General features: G+C 43.7%; 1 long non-coding RNA gene and 1 pseudogene across 2 annotated transcripts in view; one reads left to right on the forward strand and one right to left on the reverse strand.

Moving 5' to 3' along the window:
• LOC147026991 (uncharacterized) overlaps nucleotides 1-19,247 on the reverse strand; it is a 66,505-nt pseudogene that overhangs the window by 41,543 nt on the left and 5,715 nt on the right. The window contains exons 2-6 of the transcript XR_015058592.1: nucleotides 17,882-17,936; nucleotides 15,980-16,045; nucleotides 7,696-7,853; nucleotides 6,739-6,933; nucleotides 6,047-6,146 (exon numbers count right to left, since the gene is read on the reverse strand). The product of XR_015058592.1 is annotated as an uncharacterized LOC147026991 (transcript). The remainder of the gene's footprint in view (nucleotides 1-6,046; nucleotides 6,147-6,738; nucleotides 6,934-7,695; nucleotides 7,854-15,979; nucleotides 16,046-17,881; nucleotides 17,937-19,247) is intronic.
• On the forward strand, nucleotides 14,287-17,879 carry LOC147026992 (uncharacterized). The gene is made up of 3 exons (XR_015058602.1): nucleotides 14,287-15,636; nucleotides 15,729-15,868; nucleotides 15,986-17,879. It is a non-coding gene; the product is annotated as an uncharacterized LOC147026992 (long non-coding RNA).

A 19,247-nucleotide genomic window follows, 5' to 3' on the forward strand; every position in this document is an offset into this window, starting at 1 on the left:
ATCCGCCTGTAATTAGCTCACCTGGAACATCGTACCATGCAACTTATGGGATGGCGCATCGTCCGCCAATCCGTCCGTCCACAAACACTTGCAACTTCTCTGAAACTACACACACAATTTTGATGAAACTTGACCACAACCTTCATCACCCAAGATGTACCAAAGTTTGTTCACGCCATAAAACAAAAATTGGGCCTGAAGAGGGACTACGGGGTGGTGGGGGGGGGGGGGAGAGTTACCTCCCAAAATAGATATTTGCTTTCTTCTCTGAAACTACACACACAATTTTGATGAAACTTGACCATAACCTTCGTCACCCATGATGTAGCAAAGTTTGTTCATGGCATTAAAAAGATTGGGATCTGAGGGGGACTATGGAGGGAGTTTATGGGAGAGGGGGGCTGCCCTCCCCAAAAGACATATTTGCTTTCTTCTCAGAAACTACACATACAATTCCAATGAAACTTGACTATAGCCTTCATCACCCGTGATGCACTAAAGCTTGTTCACAACATTAAAAAATCATGGTCTAAAGGGGTGTACGGGAGGGGTTGCCCCCCTAAATAGGTATGTGCTTTCTTCTCAGAAACTACACATAATTTTGATGAAACTTCACCATAACCTTCACCACCCATGATATACCAAAGTTTGTTCACACTATTAAAAAAAAATCGGGCTCTAAAGGGGTCTACCAGGGATTTCCCCCCAAAATACATATTCGCTTTCTTCTCCGAAACTACACACATAATTTCAATGAAACTTCACCATAACCTTCATCACCCATGATGTACCAAAGTTTGTTAACACTATTTTAAAAAATCAGGGTCCAGGAGGGTTTAGGCGGGGGGGAGTGCTCCCCAAAATAGGTATTTGCTATGACATTGGTTATTTGGAATATTGTGCTGATTCCGTCGCATGTTCACTTCCTCTTCAGTATCATTGTTCTATCAGGTGAGCACCCAGGGGTATTGCCCCTCTGATTTTTGGGGGAAATTGTGCTATAGTGTATACCACTTTTGGCCCATGATCTCAATGGTGAAGAATCACTTCAACGATTCTCAGATCCGGATCTGGATCTTCACCAAAATTGAATCAATTCATCCTTGTCACACACACCCAACCTCTCCATCAAATGTCCCATGAATCCATCCTTAACTTTTTGAGATATCCTGATCACAGACAGAGAAACAAACAGACAAACAGGGTGAAAGCATAACCTCCATCCACCTTTGGTGGCAGAGGTGACAATGGTATTAGTGTACTTTTGCATGAATTGTAAGGATGTTAGAAGACTCTGGACAAATCAATCGAGCAAATTGTACACCTTGAATGCGAAAGTCTTCAAGGATATGAACCTGAGATAATTCTGAGATAAACCACCAGGATAATGAGCTAAGTGTTCAGAAGGGAAAGCATTAAGCAGAGCATTCAATATCTATCAATTATCTGATTATTAATTTGGAATTGTTCACTGGCTTTGACACCAATCCAAATTTGTATCATGGACCCTACACATCAAAAAGCTACATATGTTAAACAAACTGCTTCAAATGGACACCTTCCCTCTATTAGAAATTTTACATTGCATCAGATGTGTCAATAAATGCGAATTGTTGATCCCAGCTTGCCGGCTCAATGACGGAAGACGTCATTTGCATTTTTGCCGCCCCCATCCCTACCCCGTTTCGAATGCCATACAGGCATGGGCAACTTGCTCGGTGTTTTAATTATTAAACCATCTTTAAAAATAGTTATTATTTATCAACGCAAAGTTTCTGAAATAAGGCCTTAAAGATGAAGGGCATGGATGCAAGGGTGCTGAAACTTCCAGGACATTTCTTGGAAAATATTGAAGCAAAGGTATCTACCGATATAAAACACAGTGTGCATTTGTGTATTTGTCTGTCCCCCTTCATAAGGACGATTTGAGTCTGGTTTCCAAGGCCAATCTTTTAACCTGACTGTGTGTTCACTACGGTCTATTTTTCAGGATTAAAAAAACTTGAAAAACATTTGTCATAAAAGAGTAATTACGTCTCTTCCATTGGAAATGTAGACGGTGACTTGCAACCGTGCCTCATGGGCGGTGCACAGAAGGGTTTTAAAAAAATAAATAAATACAAGGCACAGGGAGGTGAAATTCACTGCATGTGATGTGAAACGAACAGAGTAAACCGAATGTTCATTTATGTTTGTAGGGTGTCCAATAAATAAAGAAGATACAAGCACATCTGACGCGAGGCCGAGGCTTTCCACTTTGGCACGCTCACGGGGCTGTGCCGTCAAAATGAAACGTCCCAGAAGATAAAGAAAATAGGATCACATATTTGCACATGTAGTGTATTAAAATCATGCTTCTTGCTGCATAACATAATATCTTCCAGTCTCCTTGAATATTTTGAATAAAATTATTCTAAACCATCATTTTTGAAGGGCTCTTTTTTTTGACTCGTACAGTCATAAAACAGAGAGAGGAAAAAATTAAATAAAGGCAGAGAAGTATAAATAGAGAGAAAAAAAAGGCATAAAGAAAACAGGCAGAAAAGATATCATTAGTGCAATTAGTGGATGAATCATGAGGTCTACAGGCTAGTAAAATAGACTTTAAAAGAAGGTAATCATAAAGTGGCCTTGCAAAGGTTATGGGTTAAAGTGTGTCTCGTCAAAACAAGTGAAAGAAAAATTCTAAAAGTTTAACACACCTTGAAATCCAAGCTATAATGGTCACATGGTGTGCTGAAGAAGCAGGGAACCAAGAAAGCAATAATTAGAAAGCATTTTATACTAGAGCATGATTCCTGGGTTGCAACACCCTGTCAGAATTATATAGGCTTACAAGTCTTCAAAACTCGATGCAAGCTGATGGGAGCTTTGTCGAGAGACAAGATGTGTGTGAGTGAGGCCTAGCAAGCTGGGGTGCATCTTCCGATCGTGAAAATCTCTTGAGCCGTCTAATTTAACACTCGTGTGAGGCCATGTCAGGCCTGGCTGCATATAAACAAGTAATTGGCGTTTGCACAATTTTGAGCAGGGGACCCACGTCGTCTTGCTGAGCACTCTTGCCTTTTTTGTCGACTTCAAAGCCTGCCTGAGAAATGTTACCCTCGCCTGATTACCTGTCTGCGATGCTCATTAGTTCGAGCTGTTGTTCGGCCCGCCATCTTATTCCCACGCCGATGGGTGTCACCTCGAGGAGCCAGCGCTGAAAGCTGCAAAGACATGCCCAAGTTCTAGCTGCTGTGTGCATGGCACACTACCCAAATTCTGCCACACAAGGTTTCATGAGCTTTGATGAGGTCACACTACAATCCTGATCAGAGCTAAATGCTGCATGGAGTTGCATCTCAAGGTATTAATTGCAAAAAGCCTTTAATCCCCTTTAAATGAGCATCCGTTCAGCTTACAAGCAGCAAGCCGAATCCCTACTTTTCTGCCACCCATAATGCACGTCCCAGCAAAAACATAAAAGCCTTACACTGAAATAATGGGCCACAGGTCAAAAAACAATAGAGATTTGGCAGTAAGCTAATTCTTCGTGTTATGACGAACGTGCTGTTGAGCCGAGTGTTCTCGAGGCCCGGCGCCCATCTGTTGCTGCGAACAGCTTTAGAATAGCAGGCACTTTATTACAGACTAATTAGAACTACAAGTCATTACGGCGCCCAGTGCTTTTAATTGTGCTGCGTGGGGCGGAAGGCGGGGGTGAAGCCATGCATGCTGACAGCGCCAACTAGGCCGGAGAGGGCTGAATGATGTTAGCCTGCCAGATATTGTTGTTATGGTTTCAGCTTCAGGTAGTTAGGTGGTAAAGAATATTAATTTCTACTTTAGATTTTTTTTTCTAAACACTTCACTTTCCTGCTTATTCACAGTGATGAGCAAAACTGCGTCATTAGGGATGGAGTTGTTAAAACTATTAGAGCATTGTGGTGTTTCCCTTAGAGGTAAAGGTCAAAAAATGAATGCAATCAATCTGGGCGATGAGGACTACAATCTTTGGGAGATTGTCATCAGAGATAGTTTTGTGTTAGAGAGGTCAATGTTGGTATGAGATGAAGCCGGATGCCGGTGTACATCCAATCTTCCATGAAGATTTGTTACCAGAGCTGAGACAATTTACTACTACTACTATTACTACGACTACTATGACTACTACGACTACTTTTAATGGCCCCAAATATTCCCACCTTCCCGTGGGCTCAGACAGTGAAAAAAAGCTGGTGGTGGATGGCTTAAGCTCTTAGAGCCTTGAATTCAAGCCCCTGTCGTTCGTTGAATTAACACCAGGTAGGTTGACTCAACCTGTCATCCTTCCGAGGTCAGCAAAATGATTTCCAGCTTACTGGTAACAGGGGCATATTGCATCAGCAGCACAGCCACGCCACCAGAAAATGATGCAGCCAAGCAGAGACAGATTGCAATCAAATGAATGAATAAATAAATAAATAAGACTGAAATATTTTGGTCCAAGTTTTTCACAAACCGACTGGCAAGGACTTACGTTTAACTGGAGATAATTTGGGTAGGAATTGGAAATTAGTTCCAGGGTGCCGGAACTAAATCGCATTCTCTTAGTGAAAGACACCGTGGGATATCTTACACCTGCACCATTCACAAAGAAATTTTACATTCGAGGTAAAAATCCAAACATGTGAAACGTATCATTAATTACCGGCAGTAATGGCTGATAGTATCCTTGGAACATTTACTATAAGAGAAATCTTTTAGTCAAACAGGCCACCCCAAGCAAGTGTTCCGAAACGTACATGTTACACATCATTACAAAAATTCTTCGTGATTAAGGTAAGAGGGAGGTGAACAGATCTTTCTCAGCAAAGGAGTCTCCTTATCTAATACTTATTTGGATAAGTGAAAGACATGAAGTGAATTAAGGGGCGAAAGGTATATGTATTAATGCTCAGGTGCACAGCGTGGTGTGGAATCATCGAGTCAGGTGATAATTTCATATCTACACTTCGTTTAGATAATTCCTCGAATGTTCTCTCATCTGTACAAAGTGACCAACATAATCTCCATCAAAGATCAGAACCAACAGACAGGTACCAGGAACACCTCATTCGAAACTCTGAGAGAACATTCTGTCTGATGAGCAGGAACGTACAGTTTATGAGAAACAAAAAGGAAACCGCAACCTCCAGCACAATGACTTCCTGTGTAGTGAGTTCACGAGCCAATAATAATCTTGTTCGTCACCATGACAGTGCATCGAGCTTCACAGTGAATGGGCCAAAAGGTGCCCGTATGCAGCGGAGAGGAAGTGGTGGAAGGTAAGTTTAAACCGAAAAATACAACTCCAGCTCCTCGTGAAAGCACGAAACCGTGGATCACAGCGGAAATGGCTCGGCCCATTTCTGCCAGTTGAGAGGCACAGGCTCAGCAGCTAACGTTGCACACTTGAATGTTTCAACCTTGCTTCAGGTTTGCTCCCTCAAGACCCTGTCCCTGACAGAGTTCTTGACAAATTGCCTCGTGTAGTATCGGATAACCTGGACCCCCAAAAGACATAAGCAAACATCCTCGGAGGCTAGAGTCGGAGAAACTGCAGAACTCATCTGCTGAGGATCTGATGCCCTCATGTGGCACTCATACCATATGTTGTGCCAAGTAATGTATGACAGGAAAGTGATTCCTGCTGACAGCAAGAAAGCTATTATCATCAGTATTTACAAAAATCGCTCAAAATGACAAAACGATTGAGGTGACAGGCTCCTCTGCGGGGTTAAAATATCTCCAAAAGAATGTGCCCCTTCTGGATTTTCAAGCAACCAGAACTTACTGTTCTGAAGAAATGTGTGAATTATCCAAGCGTTCTCTGCCTGTATCCAGCATGTATTCAAACTCGGAGTAATTGTTCAAAACTTTTCGAATGTTTGTTCAACTTAAGGTGTTTTTGTTAAGTGTATACGAAGCAGGCGAGGCAATAAATATAACACAAAAAGACATTGAAAGTGCTTCTGCAATGAAGAATGCAAGGGGGAGTAAAAAATAATAAAAAAAAACTAAGAGAGTTCATGGAACGCCTTACCTCGTGCAATCTTGACCAGCACGGACGTGGGAGGGCTCTGAGAGCAGCAAATTTGATTCGTCGAGATGATGAAAAAATGCCATAATATTTCGTCCAAGTACTGTTAAATGGAGGGGTTTTTGAAAGTGTCAAAAAGGCGATTTACGTTCTGCAGTGTTCAAGTATACAATTTAACTGAAATAAAATAAAGAATTTAAAGGTTGTAGGAAATGTTTTTTTTTCGGGAAGTTTATTGCCGTTGATGCAGCATCTTTTACACCACCATATTTAGCGTGCTATATTAGTTATTCGTGCCTGTTGTTTGTGTCCTTTATGACATCGTTAAAAACAGTAACTTTCCTGTTTGTGATGATTTTAAATTTAGTTTGACTGACAGAGAGGCAGACAGAGCAAAACAACTATCTCATTCGTCTCTGCGCATGCGTGATCAGAACAAATTCAGACCCAAAATACTGCTAAACTGTAGGTTCGTTTTCCAATTTGTGTTCAAAATTTACCTTGGAATTGAAATGAAGTTGTTTCTCTATCATAAACTGACTTTTGTACACAGACAGATAGACAGACAAAATTAAACAATTGCTTAACCCCACTTTTCACTTTGCATGCGCAGGGTTAAAATTCCTCCTCTTTCAAAAAGTATCCGAGTGAAAAAAACCGACTTCTTTAATAACCGCATCAACAAACTCACCCACCTCTGGAGAGACAAAATGCGTGACATCAGCTGAAAACTACACAGCAAAGGATGAACACCTGCGTTGAGTTTGGCGAGTGCGGAACCCTCATGATTGGGCGAAAAACTTTTTGACACCCCGCGAGCCTGGTGTTGGCTTCTTGACTGGGTGGCTGGCTTGGGATCTGAGGGTCCTGAGTTTGAGCCACGTTGGCTGCTGAATTAACACAAGGTGGGGTTGACAGCCTGTAATCCTTCTGAGGTGGGTGAAATGAGTAACAGTGTACCGGTTTCGGGGCACAGCATCAGTGGCATAGTTGCGCCCCAACAAAATGATAGCTCGCCGGCAGCCAAGGTGTCACACACAAAAAGAAGAAGACTCCCCGCTCATTCATTAATTATTAATGCAACGGAACTTATCGGTAAATTCTCAGTGTAACTCCAGGTGTTGGCACAATGCTTGTCACACTTAGTCGTTACTGTATTATCCACTTCATAAATGGTTATCAGCATTCATATCTCATGGACAACAGCATTGGTTTTTGGAGTTCATTCATCCCCATATTTATTGCTTCAGCTGGTATTCAAACATGGCGGTTTTCGTCCAGTTCTTCTATGCTGGGGGCCTACCCAAAGTTTTGTGACTACCCAAAGTATTTTTTTTAGCATCTGAACCTCATTAGGAACTTGAAAATGTGGACATATTACATTCAGCACAGTGAGAATAAGACACTTCATTGTAATTTTACATGGATAACAAGAACATTTGTGGACAATAGATGCCTCAATAGTACATGGAATCCAACTATGGAAAGGGTCACATGATCACGAGGAAGGTGCTTAAGCAGAGACAAGACTGTCCAAGTCACTCTCAAACCTTAGCTTTCACTTTTCTGATGACACTATGTTTTGACATCTGAAGTTTGACATTAACTAAACAAATATTGTTTATTACAAGATTATGTATTTTATGTCTTACCTTTATGTCAACTGGTTCTTCCAGATGCATGCAAGCCCGTCTGTGAGTGACAGCAAGTTGACACTTTTTCCACAGTTAGAATCTCCGACTGGCAAGTGTGACCTCGACTACCCCAGCACCAGTATCATCCTGCAATTCATCGTGTAAGAGGAGGAGATCTGGGGATGAGATTGCAGACACTAAATACTTGATGCGATGCACTTCTGTCAATGCATCATCTTTTTCATGTTGAGGTTTTGGCTCGGGCCTGGAGCTGCCCAGGTGATGCAATTTTGAAGAACTAGTCTATTTCTACTCGTCTCTGTGCGTGCTTCCGTCCGATGCCTTATTTGCTCCGATGAAGGGTCAACACTCAAAACCTCAGCCGCATCTCGTTTCCTATGTTGGTATTAAATACTCTATTTAAATTTTAGTTCACAAAATATATTGAATTTTTATTAGCACCAAATTAAGTTAACCGATAGATGATACTCAATTTGAGTGAGGGTTATGGATATAGCTTCGGACGTCGAGATAGAAAACATTTTTTTCGAGTGAGGGAGGAACCTCCTTCGATGTGGTTTCTGCAGATATCCTTCATGCTTGGCTATGCACATACAAATCTTTATTTCGGACATTTTCAACAACTCCTCCACACTCTTGCAAAAAAACACTTCGACCATAAAAAATTAAAATTTGCTGTTATTCAAGTTTGGATAAATAACTACTCGAGTTTTATGTCTGTTTATTATTGAATCCCTCCCTTCCCAATTTAGACACACACACACACACACACACACACACACACACACACACACACACACACACACACACACACACACACACACACACACACAGTACAAATGTGTAATTTTACCAGTCGTTACCATGGCTTATATAGAGAACTTCTAACATGCATTACACGTGAAAAAAAGCATCGTGAGCATATCAATGCAGAACACAGGATTTAAAACTGTGTCGCCTAATGGTGTCACAAGTGTTGATACCATTAGGCTGGAAAACGACGATAACCTACCCAGCATTATGGCTGTACGGTGTAATGGGAAAGCAATATTCCCATTCCCCTTCAGAAATGATGGTGCACCCTCAGCGATGAAAAGGCAGTCCACAGTCCAGTGTGTGTGTGTGTGTGTGTGTGTGTGTGTGTGTGTGTGTGTGTGTGTGTGTGTGTGTGTGTGTGTGTGTGTGTGTGTGTGTGTGTGTGTGTGTGTGTGTGTGTGTGTGTGTGTGTGTAAGTAATGGTGCCTGTCATGCTGGACAGAACAAGGTCACTTTGAGCGGGTGGCAGTACGGCCATTCTGTGCTAGAAATATAGACAATTAATCGCCGGTGCTCCTCTCCGCCTGTCACCATCCATACTGATCGCCTTTTTACTGCGCAACAGTAACAGCATTGTGATTGAGCACTGTAATATCTCACTTTTTGAAGTTTATTCCCCTATGAGTTTACTTCAACAGTCATTGGAATATGCTGCTGAGATTTCCTTAATATTTTCTACTCTGGTGTGTGTGTGTGTGTGTGAAAGAGACAGAGAGAGAGAGAGAGAGAGACGGTTTTTAGTAAGTGATGATGCTTCTGCAGCTGTGAATCGGCACTTCTTTGGCCAGAAGCCTCGACCGTCTGCCTCGCAGGCCGGAATTCTTCTCGCCAACTTCGTGCGTGAGAAGGGAAGATAAATCTCGCGCTGGGAGCGGTTTATAGAGCCGCTCGTAAATAACGCCCTAGCCTTTGGAGCCCGCAGTTTTCATTAAATCATTTGCGGCCTCCTTATATTGACACCGGGGGTTGTGGATGGAGGAAATGCAGTCGCATCCATCAGGCCCCTTTCCTGCGGCTCATAAATCAGCCACAATGGCAGCTGGCCCGTCGCGAAAGTCCTTGAAACGGAGCGGAGAGGGCCTCGGAAATGAAAGATGGCGGAGGGGCTGTACATCGCCCGAACCGATGACTCCGATTTCCAGCGCCCTCGCTAATGGCTCTGCAGCATTTAGTCCTTAATGTATCTCAATCTACCTTTGGGGAGAGGAGTTAAAGCAGAATTATGATAATCTGTAAAACAGAGGGAGACTGTGGGACTGTTTATTCCCCAGCTCATCTGTCAGCCTGTCCTTTCCGCCCAGTCCCCTTTGTGTGCCAGTGAAGGAGGGTGGGGGGATGATTGATTTGCAGTTCTTCTCTCTCCATCCATCACTGATATGAACTCCATACTGATCTGTGCTGTCACTTGTGATATAATGGATAGTGACCCTCTTGCACCATTCTCCTTTTCATTATTCTCTCTCTCTCTCTCTCTCTCTCTCTCTCTCTCTCTCTCTCTCTCTCTCTCTCTCTCTCTCTCTCTCTCTCTCTCTCTCTCTCTCTCTCTCTCTCTCTCTCTCTCTCTCTCTCTCTCTCTCTCTCTCTCTCTCTCTCTCTCTCTCTCTCTCTCTTTCCATCTCCATGCACAAGCCTTGCATTTCAAACCTATCCTTTGCATTGTTGATAATACTGTTAAAGGCAGAAGCATGTGGCCAACATTGAAGTTCCAAATCTCTGGCTTCAATTCACTGCCTTCAATGGATTGTCGTTCATTTTTTGTTTCCCGATATCTTTCAAGATTCTAACGTTTAGTTTGGTGGAGGATTTCTCCTGTCTGCTTCTTTTTCCCAGCGACTGTTCAATCCAATACCACATCACTGATGATGCGTTCGGTTTACTCAGCTCCCTCTTGCTGTGAAATAGGAAAGGCCCAGCCAAAGGCCTTCCATGTTAAAGTGTGGTTTTTTTTCTCCTTCCTGATGAAGCCATTAAGGCAGAAACAGCAAGTGTTTCTTGTATGACAATGCATTTTGGCCTTGGGGTTGGTTGTTATTACGCATATTTGCATGGCCATGCTTTTTGGCCTTTGGACCAAGATGGATGTGTGTTCGTTTGACAAGCTCTACATGACCATGTACTTTGGTCTCATGGCTGAAGTACATGTGAAAAGCTTTTGTCTCCACTTTTGGATTTTTTTTTTACAAAAGAAAAACCTTTTTTTATGGATAAGAAGGCATGCCTTAAAAAGGAAACAGCAAGTGGTAACTTGGAAGACCATGCATATGGCTTTTGGGCCAGGATGCATATGTATTGTTTGGACAAGCATTGATGTGTACTTTGGTCTATGGGCTAAAACACATGTATTTAACTCCGTCATAATGTTTGGATTTTCCTTTTTGTTTCGATAATGAACGGCATTTCTCAAAAAAGAAACGCCTGTCCAAGACTGAAGCTTTAAAACACCGGCTCGAACACTGCCCTCTAGTTAGAGATTGTTGTTGTCATCGATAATGATAATGTTTGGGAGAGTATGGTTCTTTTTAAAAAAAACTTTCCACCTCCATTTTCCACCTCCACCTCCATTTTCCACCTCCATCAACTGGAAAGCCCAGTTGATGCTCGTCCACTTTTTAATTTCTTGCTCACCATTGATACGATATGAATTCTATCATCGATGCCGAAACGTTTCATTCATGGCGATGCGATTGGGTGACATTTGTGATTCTAACCTGTGTTCCTTCAACAAGGAATCTTGCCTTCTTCGAGCATGGAGAGCAAAGCTTTGCCAGGGTCGTATTAAAGCTGAAAGACCCATGAGAAATGGCAACTTTATTTGAAAGATGTGACAGCAAATGCCAGACATGGGCTCATATTATTGACTGGTTTGTTCTATGATTAGTTTTTGGAGGCTTGTCTCTACTGTTTGCCTAGAGTGAGGAATGTTGTTAAGAACTTCCCGAGCAATAAATAATATTCGGGGTTGTCATAATGCCAGAAGTCGTGTTGTTCATGAAATGTCATGTTTATATTAGATAATTTCTTTCCTTAATGACCACAATTATTCCTAGCTTCTTGTGGGGTCAGCCGGTGGAAGTTCTTGGCCCAAGTCTTTCACGAATAGGCTGGTCAGGCATTAACGTTTGATCAATTAGGTTGGAAAAGGAATTTGGAATTTATTCAAGTTGCCTACTCTTCGTGAAGGACCCCGTGGGATATTTAACGATTAGATGCCCAGTTTAACGTCCATCCGAGGGGCAGCACACACAATGATAAATCGCATTGCCTGTGAAACACGAGGATGACAGTTTATAGCTGGGTCGTATTCGAACCCAGGCAAGACAGCTCAGAGGCGAGTGTGCCTCGTACGTAGAGGCTATCCTACCAGCCCCGAATATTAAATATTGAGTCAAATAAATGCTGAGTTGGAGGATGCAGTGATTTTGGTTGCATACGTAACCGGTATATCGAGGCGGTAGAATATACAGGACATGTAGAAAAGGATGCAAGTCACTGGATGATCAGTTTTTGGTTCACTGCATGCCCCCTTATTCCCCCCTCATCCCATACTACTACCCTCATGTTAGGCTTAACCATCGAGCTGTGTGGGCTGGACGATGCTGGCCGCCCGACTGCCCAAGCAGGCTGTGTTACTCAACATTCAGATGATCGCGTTTGTCAGAGGCAAATAGCGCTGTAATCAGAACGCCATCAGATGAACAGAGTGCTTGTTGCGAGTAAATAGAGAGAGTGAATGGCTGTGACAGTGTAATTTACAGCCTTCCATAAGGCTGCCTCTGCTGGCTGGCTCATTTGTGCGGGATTAGGCTGTTTGTCTTGGCCCTGTCTGGGCAGACACACTCGCCGAGGCCATTTTCACATTTCACTTTCCAACCGGCCCCGAGAGACCAGAAATTGATTGGGACTTCACAGGGTAAAATTACTGCAATAACTTTACAGAAACAACAATTACTGAATCATACATTTATCAGGGCGCGCCGGGCAACATGAAATAGCCTTGGCTTTCCCAGCGTCCCCAGGCCGACTTGTTTATAGGATGCTACTGATTGAAGCAGAAAGGTGCGAGGCGCGCTGAGCGTTTGCGGCGGTAACCTTGGCTTGCATCTGACAGGCCCGGGGCAGCACAGTGTTGGCAAGCGGCGCTTTCAGCGAAACTGACACCAGACATAGCACACGCTGTCAGCCGTATGGCTGTTAACACACGACCCCTCCCCCAACCCCCTCTCACCCCTCCTCCCAACACGAGACACACACACACACACACACACACACACACACACACACACACACACCATAAATGCATGTTGTTTTCCTCTTCCAATTGATATTACAGAGGGATATTGGTGTATGTTTGCATATGGCTTTATGAGTAAATCTGTGTCAAAGAAATAATTGTTTTCGACTTTAAAGGAAAGTAGAAAATGAAAGGCTTCTCCAGTTGTCTCTGGTTTGTTTTTATGATGACAAAGCCAGAGAGCAGAAATAAAGTGTCTCTTACGGATGTCTGAAATGATGAGCTTGTACACTTCCCCTTCAGTGTTGTTGTCTTTGGAGATCCTCTCTGTCTCTCTTTCTCTTTCCCCCTGAACGAATGACCTTCGGACACAACTAAGGTTGTGAAACCACTGGTCAGAAAGGTTCTGGAGTTGAAGGGTCAAATTTCTCGATGATGGATGGAGCCCAGCAATGAATTGTCAATAAATCAGGCACTCAATAATAAGCTGTTGGAATACTTCAGATTTCTCTCTCTCTCTCTCTCTCTCTCGCTCTCTCTGAAATGCTATGGTAGCTTACTGACCCATTAGGGGTCATTGTCTTTGGTAAATTATAGACCAATCCTGAGTTCTCATTACCAACTCTTTGCCTTGGTGAAGAAGACCTGCACTCTGTAGTACCTGACCATGATTTGTTGTTGATGTAGGCTTTTAAAACCCCATACAGAAGTGAAGCACTAACCAGTGCCATTTTAGGTGGAGCCTGGCCTGTACAGATCACTGCCTCCTCCATTTTTTTCTTTTTCAGATGTATTAGACCAAACACAGTGCCTGCCCATTTCTTTTTTCCAAATACACAGCAGAGATTGCGTATTGCACATGCAGGCTTTGTTAATATTTGAGGGAACGAGGCACGTTTTTTTTCCGGGCCTTGGCAGCTCGTCGCAGGCATATAAACCTTTTAGAGCAAATTGGAGTGGAGAGGCCTGTCAAGGGCTGAGGCCGTCTGTGCTTACGTTGAGCGAGCACCCACCCCCTCACCCACCGCTCCTCCTTCCACCCCTCCCCTCAACCTTCCCACACCTCTCAGTCCTTCTCTCCCCCTCCTTTACCCCCCCCCCCACCGCCTCTCGGGATGGAAATAAACAGGAGGAAATAAAACAGGCCTGACAGCTGACCTGGCAGAATGGGCCTCACAGCTACCAGTCTGAGGGTGTGGTCACCAAGACCCAGCATCAATCAGTGCTGGCTGCAGATGTTCCAGCACATAACTGCACTTGTACTGCGGGGTGTTATAACGGGTTGGTGAGGCCTACTCATCATTTCAGCCTATCTGAGTTTGAATTTGGGCCTAGCATTGAATATCACCTTCTTTAATTGTGTATTATCACACAGTGCAAAGCTTTATCATGCATACCGACTTAACAACATTTCCTGGCCTACTTCCTTGAATATATCGTGAAAGGTAACATTTTAATTCCTTTGATTTAATCTGCCTACCCCGAGGTTTGGGCTTCTGGTTTCGTTTTTCTTTATATGTTGGTGATTGTGAGGCCTTATCCTTTGTTTTAACAAGATTTCAGTCAGCAACCGAACACCGCTGTAAACGATTTAGACACCAAGACTAGGTTGGGGCCTACTAGCTGTACTAGCCACAGGCAGGCTCAAGCTGTTTTCCTTGCTGACAGCACCTCTCCATGATGGGCGGTGTGCCGAGGCCCGGCCCGAAGGGAGCAAGATTCGTCGAGAAAATGCCTGCCATGAACGTGGCTGAGTGTGCGCAGGCCCGATGCCTTCTGACATGCTCGTTACGACCATTCCAGATTTCTGCACAATCGACGTTATGTTTACCGCACGTCTTGGCAATGGCCGCCTTATTTCCAAATCCGTGACATCATTTGTCGTCCACGTTAGCCTTATTATGTCAAGCGTTTCATTACCGCTCAATAACTGCAGAGAAAATGTGAACCACATGCCACGAAAGGCCTCCCCGTGGCAGGCACAGGCGAGGCCCTTTGGAAACGCGAGCCCAGAATTCTGGGGGGAATTCTTGAAAGTTAAAAATAATGAAAGGCAGCGCCAGCTGCTGACAAGGCCTGTAAATATTCCGGACGTCTCGGGCTGACGGCCGCAAGGCGCCCCACGGCAGGATGTTTTTAATTAGACGTGGTTTGGAGTTCGCAAATGCAAATGTTTATGGTGCTTAAATGTCAAACCGGTGGGCCGGGTGCTTGACGGCTGTTGGGAGTGGAGAGGTAGCGTGGCGCACGGCACGCCGCCGGGCCCGATGTTAATTGTGAATGAAAAGCCTGCGCCCTATGCGCCCCTAATCCAAGGCGCCCGCCCCCGGCCGCTGGCAGCAGCCACTGTCTTCTAGCGAGGCCGTCCTACGATATACTCTCCGCAGCTGCCGCCCGCTATGTGCTGACAGTGACACATTAGTTATGCTGCCTTTTACAATCTGATGTGTTTAAATTTGCCACCTTGTTAAGTTTTGATTAATGTGATTCCATTTCACCAAAGTAATTAGCTTGGCCTGTTGTAGAAAATAATTACCATCTTCAGAGAACAAATGCTGGGCTATGGTAATGAGGGAGGGGAGCTGTGCGGCGGGGATGTGGTGAAGTGACAGTTATTAATGAGTGTCATTATGGTAAAGAGATGAGTATAAATCAAGATGAGTTCGGTGCTCTGACAGGCACAGAAATTATGTAGCCGCCATGTGTTAACCAAGTAATTGAGTGCTAGTGGAAACAGACACCTTGTCTGGGACGTGTGTGGGGAATGTGAAAATAGGAGCGCGAGCGAGCGGTAGTTTAATTCACTCCGTAAACATGCACAGCTTATTCTGTGGCCTGTGGACCGGGCATGGCTTCGCCTGTTCTGTGCGGCCTTCCCGGACCATGGAAAGGTTTGCGAAAAGATTTGCCTTGTTGGGACCTTCTGCCGGCTCACTGTTTTGACACGTGTGCATCTGTGTGCGTTTGCAACGTTCCCCTGCAGGTGCTGCTGCGCTAGGTGTGCAAGCATGGTGGTTGAAGGCAACAAATGGTAAACAGTCTCGCTGACAGCAGCTTGGTTTGTCCTGATAACCCTGCGAACATGAACCAACCGTACCACAAGTCTCTTGGCACTTTCCACGGGTATGTTTAAGCACCGTGGACTGTCGCCATAAAACCGATGATTGTACATCTGATATTAAGTGACTCATAGATCTCAAGCTCCATGATTTTGTGCCTGCCTCTGTTGCTCACCTGCAGGAACAATTGTGATGGAGGAGTCCAGTGAAGGGTGTGAAAAGTCACCTTGACACCAATGCTCTGTAACACAAGAATCAACACTCGAAAATAAATGGTGGAGAAAGAGATGGAAAAGGTGATGGAGGCCATGTCGGAAGAAAATAAAATTGTGCCTAATGAGGGCACGACCAATCCCTTTGGTGCTGACGAGTGACCGTGGTGCCAAAGGATCTATATTCGTTTTATGATCAGGGTGGTTTACCTGTGCTGGTGCACATGTGCAGGTGACACGTTGTACCGGTCTGGTCTTGGTAAAGAACTACCAAAAGTACAATAATAAGAGGTGACTTACCCTTGAATTTGAATGTGTACGCAGTTTGCTTTGAAATACGTACGTTTGAACGACGCAGATGTCATATTATAGACAAATAAAATGGAAAGACAAGTTCCCACTGAGATGGCAGTGACAGTTCATACAATCATGACAACTGCAGCTGTCTGCAAGCTGAATTAGAAAGGTAATATACCAAATTCAAATGGTTGTTTATTTCAACACCTTCAAAATAAAATGTCGATCGTTTGGTCGTTTGAGGAGTAAGTGACGTATTCTCACTGGTTCGAGACTCAGAGGGTCCTTCTTTATTTAGATCATTTTTCCTGGACAGCAAACTCTGCCACAATTTCACGTGGCCGATTGCCCAGTCGCCCTAGTGTATTGGGAAGCCAATAGATGCCACCTCATTGGTCAGCAACACATTGTGGATGATGTTCTGGTGAATTGTAATGGTGTTACCACACTTCAGCTGATGACGTTTTCATAGTTTAGAAAAATGGTGGTAATTTGTATGTTTGCTGGAGCTGACAATGGAAATCCATTTGATGTGCATTGTCTCTTAAGAGGAGCGACAGGCTTGTACAAAATGAACAAAATGACAATGTATTGGTTTCAATACACCACATTAGAGAGAGAAAGAGAGAGCGAGAGAAAGAGAGAGAGGTGGTGGCTTTCGTTTGCTCTACAACAGTTAGACTCGTGAGAACGTTTCAAGTGTGACAACCTTAAGAGTAAAGGACATTTCTACGTTAGTTAAGACAATCATCTTCATTAGAACAGAGAATACATGTAAAGGAAAACCGAAACCATTTCCAAATCACAATGATGATCCATACTCAGACCACTAGGTCTTACAGGTATCTTTACATTCGCTGAAACGAACAGCATGGTACGTCGAGAACGTTAAACATATAACCATGCGAGTGCAAGTGAGTATGAGTGAGTGCCTGTGAGTGTTTGCTCCCGCTGGGAGTGGCCGGGCCATGCATTCCGTGCTCAGTTGGACTCCCGTGACCCTTTGACGACCCCCGGCCGCCTGTCCCGTGCCCACGACCCCACAACCCTGTGACCAGCCTACAGCAGTGACTGACCGAGTCGATGGGGTCATACGCAGGGCACAGGGGCATGAGAAAGACTGAAGGGTGGGCTGAGGAAGGTGGAGGTGTTGGTGGGCAAAGGTTAGAGGAGACCTCCAAGAGAGCGGCGTTTGGCAATAATCGGGTATACCATTTGCATTTCTGATTGATGACTTCAGCTGGATCTCCTTCTTCATCCTGCTGTCACAGATTTACCCACTAGAATCCATCAAGACTACCTCTCCCACTCTCTTCTTTCCTTTCTTCCCCTTTCTGATTAAAGCTTTTGTAATTCTCTGTGATAATTGTACAGTGCACCTCAGGAGTGAAGTCCATAAATCTGACCTGTGAACAGAACTCTTGTCTTTGTCTTTCTTGTAGTATATCACAATACAAAGGAGACAAAAACTTTTAAGCAGATATCTCCATGGTAGATTGGGTCTCCTTTAGTTTGTGTAGACTCGTTGATGGTATCGTTTGTATCGTGTATCCTGTGTTCATGCTTACCTGCTGAGTAATGCTCTTCGATGCTTCAGGTTTAATATCAACCATTCTTCAGAATCTACAACAAACGAGAATTAATGTCACTTGGGGAAAGGGGACTACCTAATAAACTTGTATCACATTTTACAGATGATAGTGTTCGATAACTCTTTGACATCGTACTTTCGTGAGAACACCGATGAATGTCGAATGACGAGTATACAGCACACCAAACCATTATTTCATTGTATTAACAAACCCCTAAATTAACATCTCTAACTTTCCACATTTTCTTTATTTTCAAAGTTAATTTCACTATCCATGAGCTCTCTATGACTTCTTTTGGTTCATGAGTCAGTAAGTGACCACTATATTCGTTAAGGGTGTGTGTGTGTCTGTCTGTCTGTCTGTCTGTCTGTCTGTCTGTCTGTCTGTCTGTCTGTCTGTCTGTCCCGAGCATAGCTCAGTGGGTTTTGATCCAATCCTGATAAAATTTGGGTGGGAGGTTTATATCATGATCTGGTTGTGTTTTCCTGAGAATGGGCATGCTGCGCCCATTATGGGCAGAGCCACGCACAAAAAACATGTGTTTTTAGGGGGTAGGCAATTTCAAGTTACATCTTCTCCAAGGGGGTTTGTCGAATCTGGCGGGGGTTTCAGTATTTGGTTAGCCCAATGGCACCTGCATAGCCCCACCAAGCTCGATTTTTCATTTTCGTCCCACGGTCAAGGTCACAAGGTCACGAACTTAGAAAATTGCGAATTTTGACATAAAAATCATACAACCGCCCAAACTTTGAGAGCTCGGATGACAATATTTTTTATGCATAATCTTGAGGTCATTCCCCACCAAAAGTCTTCAAATCATTTTGCTCTATCTCGAACACCTTGCCCGTGGCGCCCCCTTCAAGTTTGTTTTTACACTGATTTCATCAAAGTATGGATAATTCGAGGAATGCGAAATGCCATATAGCCTATATGACGTTATATTGTTCCTGGAATGTTCCAGAGGAAGTTTTGCACCAAAGGTCATAATCCTTGACCTTTGACCTATAAAGTTCACAAAGGTCAAATTTTCAAAGTTGTGGGAATCGAACCTGGTTTTCGACCTTCTTCGATGAACTAATTCCAATAAGCTATAGCACGTATCCTGTTTCCTTATTTCAATGCCCACAACATTGATTTGTGACCTTTAAAGGTTATGCAAAGGTTAAATTTTGAAAGTTGTTGAACGAAACCGGGTTTTCGATATTTTGCAGCTAATAACCTGTCACCCGTACCACATCATGTTGATTATTTTTATTCTCATCCTTGACTTCTGAAACAATCGACATCGTCAAATACCGCTCGTGAACCATTGCCGTCTCCAGACTTGTCATATTTTACAAAT

Source organism: Eptatretus burgeri, chromosome 5 (assembly GCF_056783735.1).
Source record: "Eptatretus burgeri isolate ZD-2024b chromosome 5, Ebu_testis_v1, whole genome shotgun sequence".
Taxonomy (NCBI): domain Eukaryota; kingdom Metazoa; phylum Chordata; class Myxini; order Myxiniformes; family Myxinidae; genus Eptatretus; species Eptatretus burgeri.